Consider the following 8,968-nt stretch of genomic DNA (forward strand, 5'->3'; position numbering starts at 1 on the left):
TGAGAATGCCAAGCAAGCTATTGACATATGGATGTTGCAGAACTACAAAAGCAAGGTTTGGAGGCACACCTATAGAGTCAGATTGCCGGTTGGAGAAATCAAGGGGCTCTCTGCATGCTTGAATCCTGAGTGGCATGTCAACGTGCTTGCTGTCACTCACGAGTTGGCTGACTACTTCCATCATGATGGCCAATATGTATATGCTTGTAAACATATGCTGAAACAAACTCTTGTTTCCCATACCTTCTTCGCGGCAGAAAATTATGATGTTAACGCTTCGCCTTTCGTCTGACGGGGTATTGAGTGAGGTGGTTCTTCCCTACGTTTGGGCTGAAGTGTCTAGTACGTCTATTCAAGTATGCTAAAATTACCAAGTATTTTATATTGCTTTTGAAATATTTATCAACACTTCTGCCTTGTACTTCTACTATTTATTTTTGGGTAGAGAATTTTTTTCGAAATGGAGGATGAGACCCCCAGGCTGTGCATCGAAAAGATGCACACATCATTTTTTATTAATTTATTCAACAAAGAACGGACAAAGAGCATATATTAGAAAACCCGAACCTCCACACAACACCTACAGACCCAACAATGGGTGAAGATCATATCAACAATGCCTATGTTGGGCCGAGGAATTAACTTAACTTTATTTCTTTTATCTAGTGGTTCTTCTTGGTAGTCAACTGTTAGCAATCTATATGCCTCGAGTCTCTATTCCTTGAACTCATGAAATGACCTTGCCTTCTTATCTAGTGATTTTCATAACTAGTCAATATTTTTGGATGTTTCCTGTCTCGGCCCTCTGTTGTAGCCGGCGATTCAAAGAGGCAAGATTTTCCTCTTTGTGGACTTGCAAAGCTTCATCTGATTCTTAAAGACCTTGAGGAGGTACTTCCTCATGTGTCATGGCCTAAACTTTGTGGAGGTTTAGCTGGCTTTATTGATTTGAAGTCAGGTGTACGGGCACGTAAAACATTTAGGCTCGAGGATAAATAAGCTCACCGTTGGAGTACCTTGATTTGGACATGGTTACAAGAGGGAGTCTGAACATCTATGAACACCTTTTTGCGTGCGTTTCCATCCTGACACCATTCTTTTTTGGGTTGCATTGTTTCGAATGATCTCTAGTTTATTGTTTTCACTTTACCTGCCAACTTTTCTACTGGTTGGTGCTTCATATGATGTTCGATCTTCACATAACTCTGAGAAATAAAACTTTGTCTCAAGCAGGACAGCACCACACAATTGTTTGATAATACCACAGCTGTAATATTATGTGCCACTGCAGGATGGCTGCTCTCAGCTGCTCACATTTAGGCTCGCTTCATGTCAATCGGTCTATTTTGAACTGTCACAGGTACTGAATGTGCAGGTGAACATGAAGCGTTTCTGAATCCTGAAAGTCGCCACTGTCCCATGCACCACACGGGGACCCAGCAGCAATCTCCCATGAAATTCACCAAGACGAAAATGGCATAGGAGTACATAGCTCTTTCCATCGTAAACTTTTTATGGTTTGCAGCATACCCAAACCATCAGCTGTGCGGCACCCGGCAGTACAGAGTTGCAAGGTTATTGATCAGTCATCAAATATCTATTTCACACTTGAACTAGATACCGAGGCTCATACAGAAGAAAAAAGTTCCAACGAAATATCAACTGCCGGATTTATGTGTGTAGTACTCCCTTTACCCCTTAATATAAGATTTATTACATCAAATTTGCTCATATATTAGATGTACTAACGTCTTATATTAAGGGACGGAGGGTGTAAGTTACAACAAAAGTACAAATATTTGCAATGAGGAAGGAGTACCCCAGTTTTCCTTTGCTGCTGCTATAATCGAAGGATGAGGTCGAACAAATTTTATTATCCTCTCATGTGACATACTGCTACAACTACAACTATCCAATATGTTGGGTAAAATGATGGACAAACATGTCATTTGAACGAGTATACGAAGTCTTCCCTCTGCCCCCGAACATGTGATATGAAGACAACTGTCACAACATGCTATACGGTACGCACAAAAAGGCACTATAATCCAGGAGGCAAATCGCTAACTTGGCCTTGATCCAACCTGTCTTCCCCGTTCACCTTGTAAGACATCTGGATACACATTGCAAGCAGTTTCTGCATGTTCATCATAACAGGGATAACAAAGATTGATCAGGCGTAACATTGGGGCAGAAAAGACAAGTCCAAAACATCGATGAGAAGCCAGACATGTTTTGTGATCATGACATTCCAGGAAGCAGGAACCATGTTTATGCATCAAAAGGCGAGGTACTAGCACTATACGATAGGCCAGGTAAATAACTGATGCAATACTCAACTTTTTTCGAAGTGCTATTCTGAATTTAGAAGCACCTAGACTATGAAAACTCTGCAGATTATATACTTGCCGGCCTATACATGCCCATGTTAATTATTGGAGACATTGAAACATTATGTGACTGAACCGTTTCCACTAGCTGGAACAACATTGCCGCTAGCTGAAACCAATCACAATTGGATGAACAGCAATTCCAATTAGTAGAGCATAAGAAACACTCACATCACTATCAAGACATTATTTACTCCCTCCGATCCGAAAAAAGAGTCGGAGAGGCGATTTTACAAGCACACCCTCGAGTTTTCTGTTTCGTCAACCCGCACTCCCTACTCAACCAACCGAACAAGTAGCGTGGGTCAACGCCAGGTCGCCAGAATCGTCCCAACCCCAACTCCTCTCGTGAACCAGGTCGAGGACCTCCTCCCTCTCAGATCTCAACCTCTCTCAGATCTCGATCTCCTCCCTCTCAGATCTCTCAGATCTGGTGGTAGCACACTGCCATGGCGTTAGCCCTCCTCCCCGTAGGATTTCGGCCGCCTCCGGTCAAGGAGCGCCATGGATTAGAGCCTGCGAGCGGTGGAGTCGTACTGGTGGTCGCGAATGGTGGACGGCGTCACTGCGGAGGTCGACAAGGTCACCGCCGTCTACGAGCTCGAGGAGATCTGCGACCTGCTTGGCGCCTCCGACGCCATCATCGTCAAGGAGATCCTCCTCATCAGCAAGAGCAGTCTGGTTGTGCCTTTTGATTAATTTAGAGGGGTTTTATTGTAAAATGCTAAGTAACTGTGGCTCCCGACACTTTTATCGGATCGGAGGGAGTAGCATTTTTAGAACTTTTAGTCAATCAAATAAACACAGGGGCTATAGGAAAGGTACAACATCGGATGCAATTGGTAACCCAAAAGAACAGCTTTAAATAGACTATGATATAAGGCACCATGATGTTACCTTTGGAACAGCTGTCTGCAAAATGAAATCCTTTTAAGTAGTAGATCAGATGTCAAATTTGTAAAAGTGGCATGGATTCTTGTGGCTTTCCAAACTGCTTTCTTAAATCGAAGGCGATCTTAATGGTTGCACTCTGGAATGCCGTTATGGATGGGCACACATCTTCAAGTCCTGCTAAACTAACAAAGTTTAGTAACGATGAGCATATTATAGTGAGTTCTTGCTTGCGACAATCTATAACCAGACTAACCAGAAACAGATGCACTTACTGAGAAACCACTGAACAATGTGACTGGGATTGGCATGCGAGGTGGAGAACAGCAATGTTATACTAGTATATAATGATGGCCAAGACTGCTGTTGGCCTTCAATGATGCCAGGCTGGGGCTGCTCACTACCCTGCTGCTGAGAGATAACAGACCCTAGAAACAATTTTGCATGGGCTCGCTGAACCTGCTTGCAAGCACATTCCACCCCTGGCTTCATGCTTGACCTTCACACCACACGAGCTTTGCAGGCAAACTATGATGACTTACCCTCTCAGCATGTTTCCCCTGTCTTTATTGGCAGTTTCTCATCTAGTGTAGGTCACCCGAATGGACCTGCCTGCTGGAGGACAATCTTGATGGTCTCAATCCCACCATAAACAAAACTGGACCCTCAAATATTGCTCGGCTATTCAAGCATCAGGGCCACCAATCATCTATGTGTCATCTGAGATGGCATCTCAACTTAAAGAATGCTGTGGGAGCTTAACAGAAACTGGGTCACTAACTCTGGAGAGAAGAAAATGCTTCTATTGGGATTATCATAAAGGTGCAGAGCAGATGATGAGTTGAAGTCTACAATGGACCACACATGGTAATACCCAGTGTTGCTTTTTCCAAACCTGAAAAAGAGCTTGTTAGAACTTAACTCAACAGAATAGATAAGTAAATATCATTAGATTTAGAGATGCAGTGCAGTTCTCTGAGTGAACACACTTGGACCAACATTGCCAATACCTAGTGTGTCTCACTAACTCTGGAGAGAAGAAAATGCTTCTATTGGGATTATCATAAAGGTGCAGAGCAGATGATGAGTTGAAGTCTACAATGGACCACACATGGTAATACCCAGTGTTGCTTTTTCCAAACCTGAAAAAGAGCTTGTTAGAACTTAACTCAACAGAATAGATAAGTAAATATCATTAGATTTAGAGATGCAGTGCAGTTCTCTGAGTGAACACACTTGGACCAACATTGCCAATACCTAGTGTGTCTGTAATTCATGATTTGGCTCGTCAAGTCGTATTGCTCATGAAATGTTTGAAAGTTCCCCAGTAAGTTACGTCACCACCCGGAAATTAACCAAAAACCAAACAAGAAATTATGAAAAAATAATCAAATTTAAAGCTACACACATGTTAGCTTGTCAGTATCAAATTCAAAAAAAGTGTCAAACATCATGGAAACTACTATAATCAAACCAAATTCCCCAAACCTCAAGGAAGCATATTGGTACATTGCACCATTTCAAGCAATAAATCTTGAAAAGGGAACCATTTGAACCTCTAAACATGTTCAGTTTTGGCGTCAAATTCAACCAATTGCCGGCAATGCGAAATAGTTAGAGAATCAAACAAAAGGCGCGAGAGAACACTGGAAAAAAAGTTGTCGAGAAAGCATGCGAGAAAAAAATGAATTGAACTCCTCAGATGTCCCTTCTGCTCCACATAATGTGCACATCCTATGAATGTGCTTTCAGGATTTGGAACGATATGCGAGATGAAATAAGTCATCACTGGAGTATACCTCACAACAAGGAAGCAATTGAATACGCTGCACTATTTCAAACTAGAAATAGGTACAGACGGAAGCACATTTGAAGTCCTGAAAGTATTTTCTTGTCGTATCAAATTCAACCAAATGCTGACAGTACTTAACAGTTTGGAAGTCAAACCGAAAACTGAAAGAGCGCACTGAATTAAGAAGAGTTCCCCAATCATTGAGCAGTACAGTTCTGTGAGTGAACGCCTAGAGTTTGTACCAGTTGGACCAATGTTGCCAATACCTAGTGTGTCTGTAATTCATGAATTGGCTCGTCAAGTCGTATTTCTCATGAAATGTTTGAAAGTTCCCCAGTAATTTATGTCACCACCCAGAAATTAACCAAAACCCAAACCAGAAATTTAAAAAAATAATAAAATTTGAAGCTACACACATGTAGCCTGTCAGTATCAAATTCAAAAAAGTGTCAAACATCATGGAAAATATTAGAATCAAACCAAATTCCCCACATCTCAAGGAACCAGATTGGTACATTGCACCATTTAAAGCAATAAATCTTGAAAAGGAACCATTTGAAGCTTTAAACATTTTCACTTTCGGCATCAAATTTTAACCAATTGTCGGCAACATGAAATATTTTGAGAATCAAACAGAAGTCTCAAGAGAACACCAAAAAGAAAAGGTTGTCAAGAAAGCAAGCGAGAAAAAAAATGAATTCAACTCCTCAGATGTCCCTTCTGCTCCACATATTGTGCAGCATCCTATGGATGTGCTTTCAGGAATTGGAACGATATACGAGGCGAAATAAGTCATCACAGGAGTATACCTCACAAAAAATAAGTAATTGAGTACACTGCACTATTTCAAACTAGAAATAGGTACAAACGGAACCACATTTGAAGTACTGCAAGCATTTGCTTGTGGTATCAAATTCAACCAAATGCTGACAGTACTTAACAGTTTGGAAAATCAAACCGAAAACTGAAAGAGCGCACTGAATTAAGAAGAGTTCCCAAACCATTGAGCACTGCAGTTCTGTGAGTGAAAACCTAGAGTTCGTACCAGTTGGACCAACGTTGCCAATACCTAGTGTGTCTGTAATTCATGAATTGGCTCGTCAACTCGTATTGCTCATGAAACGTTTGAAAGTTCCCCAGTAAGTTACGTCACCAGCCAGAAATTAACCAAAAAGCAAACCAGATATTTGTAAAAATAATCAAATTTGGAGCTACACACATGTTAGCTTGTCGGTATCAAATTCAAAAAACTGTCAAACATCATGGAAAATATTAGAATCAACCAAACTCCCCACACCTCAAGGAAGCAGATTGGTACATTGCACCATTTCAAGCAATAAATCTTGAAAAGGAACCGTTTGAAGCTTTAAACATTGTCACTTTCGGCATCAAATTTTAACCAATTATCGGCAACAAGAAATAGTTTGAGAATCAAACAAAAGTCTCAAGAGAACACCAAAAAGAAAAGGTTGTCAAGAAAGCAAGCGAGAAGAACAATGAATTGAACTCCTCAGATGTCCCTTCTGCTCCACATAATGTGCAGCATCCTATGGAAGTGCCTTCAGGAATTGGAACGATATACGAGGTGAAATAAGTCATCACTGGAGTATACCTCACAACAAGGAAGCAACTGAGTACACTGCAATACTTCAAACTAGAAATAGGTACAAACAGAACCACATTTGAAGTACTGCAAGTATTTTCTTGCGGTATCAAATTCAACCAAATGCTGACAGTACTTAACAGTTTGGAAATCAAACCAAAAACTGAAAGAGCGCACTGAATTAAGAAGAGCTCCCCAACCATTGAGCAGTGCAGTTCTGTGAGTGAAAACCTAGAGTTTGTACCAGCTGGACCAACACAGCCAATACCTAGTGTGTCTGTAATCCATGATTTGGCTCGTCAAGTCGTATTGCTAATGAAATTTTGAAAGTTCCCCAGTAAGTTACATCACCACCCAGAAATTAACCAAAACCCAAACCAGAAACTTCTAAAAAATAATCAAATTTGAACCTACACACATGTTAGCTTGTCAGTATCAAATTCACAAAAAAAAGTGTCAAGCACCATGGAAAATATTAGAATCAAACCAAATTGCCCACACCTCAAGGAAGCTGATTGGTACATTGCATCATTTCAAGCAAGAAATCTTGAAAAAAGGAGCCATTTGAAGCTCTAAACATGTTCACTTTTGGCGTCAAATTCAACCAATTGCTGGCAACATGAAATAGTTTGAGAATCAAACAAAAAGTCTCAAGAGAACACCGAAAAAAAGTTTGTCAAGAAAGCAAGCGAGAAAAAAATGAATTAAACTCCTCAGATGTCCCTTCTGCTCCACATAATGTGCAGCATCCTATGGATGCGCTTTCAGAAATTGGAACGATATACGAGGTTAAATAAGTCATCACTGGAGTATACCTCACAACAAGGAAGCAATTGAGTACACTGCCCTACTTCAAACTAGAAATAGGTACAAACGGACCCACATTTGAAGTACTGCAAGTATTTGCTTGCGGTATCAAATTCAATCAAATGCTGACAGTACTTAACAGTTTGGAAATCAAACCAAAAACTGAAAGAGTGCACTGAATTAAGAAGAGTTCCCCAACCATTGAGCCCACTAACAAAGCAACCTCAACTCCTCAGACGTGTCTTTGCGTCCACACAAGTGTGAAGCATCCCAAGGGATGATCATTCAGGAATTGGAACGACATAGCGCGAAGCTGGTCATCAATGGAGTTTCCAGTATTATTCCAGCTTAAGGAAGCGACTGAACGATGTGGTATGCTTGAAACGAAATGAATACCTCAGATCCCGAAAAATGGCAGCAAACAAATCATAGTGGTTGAATTGCTAGCAGTAGATGCGCGCGAATAAGTATAACAGCCTAATCCAGTAATCACCCGAGATGAACGATGGGAAGCAATACATCTAGACTCTAGACCCATGTTTCTAGGGTTCATGCGAGTGAAGCGAGAGGAACGAGGCGGTACCATCCGTGCGTAGACGTTTTCCTCCGGAGCAGCATTCGTAGAAGCTGGGAGTCGGCCGAGCGTCCTGGTCGTGCCGCGGCATCGCTGTCACGCCCGCCGCCGCCGCCGCCGCTGCCGACACGAACGGCGCAGAGCTCCATGAGATACGAAGGCCCAGTGGATAGTCGGACCACCGAATACTCTGTTCAAGTAAGCCCAGCGACTTCTCAAAAGAAAAGTAAGCCCAGCGAATAGTCGGTTGAACCGGACACGCGAGGCGCAGCCCATGTGGCTGGGCCACGCGGCGCCAAAAATTACAAAATGACATAACGAGGGGAGGTTCTATATATGCCATTGCCAACCACGCCAATCTCGCTCATTGGCGCGGGTTAATAGGCATCTCTAAGGCCCTGTTCGGTACTCGTGTTTCCACTGGGTTTGGAGTGTATTTAACGAGGCTAAGCTAATAATACACCTAGAAATTCTACATATACTGTTCGGCGGACCGGGATAGAATGGAATTAGCATGGCAATCCCCCTGAAAACTCGTTGGGTTGGGGTGAATTAGAGACGCGAGGGGGTACTCGCGTTTTTCTGTGGCTCAAGCAGTGGTCACGCGTACTTCCCTTTGCTGCCTGCGGCGGTCTGCACGAGCAGAGCGTGCATGCATAGGTAGGTGGCGTTTGTCAGCCATCAAAGATAGGTACCGTGCTGAGCTCCTAGCTGATTACCGCAGAATACACAAATTACTGACACTGACGCAAAAAGTCAGCTGTTCCCACCCAGATACCCGTACGAAACACTGTCGAGCCCCGTGTCATTTAGTTTTTCCACCCAATACACGTCACATGATACTCACCAAAACACCCAAGCCGAACGAGCCCTAAGGGAGCCAACATTTTTGGGCCGCAGCCCGTTAGACA

General features: G+C 42.3%; 1 long non-coding RNA gene across 2 annotated transcripts; it reads right to left on the bottom strand.

Moving 5' to 3' along the window:
• Positions 1-1,735: 1,735 nt before the first annotated feature.
• Positions 1,736-8,198, bottom strand: LOC127342131 (uncharacterized). Of its 2 annotated transcripts, none has more exons than XR_007876241.2 (5): positions 8,067-8,198; positions 4,292-4,423; positions 3,557-4,176; positions 3,288-3,458; positions 1,736-2,137 (listed from the first exon to the last, which is right to left on the bottom strand). It is a non-coding gene; the product is annotated as an uncharacterized lncRNA (long non-coding RNA). The 2 variants fall into 2 exon arrangements; XR_007876240.2 differs by lacking the exon at positions 8,067-8,198 and adding an exon at positions 4,539-8,045.
• Between the last annotated feature and the right edge of the window lie 770 nt (positions 8,199-8,968).

This window comes from Lolium perenne, chromosome 3 (genome assembly GCF_019359855.2).
Source record: "Lolium perenne isolate Kyuss_39 chromosome 3, Kyuss_2.0, whole genome shotgun sequence".
NCBI classification, from domain to species: domain Eukaryota; kingdom Viridiplantae; phylum Streptophyta; class Magnoliopsida; order Poales; family Poaceae; genus Lolium; species Lolium perenne.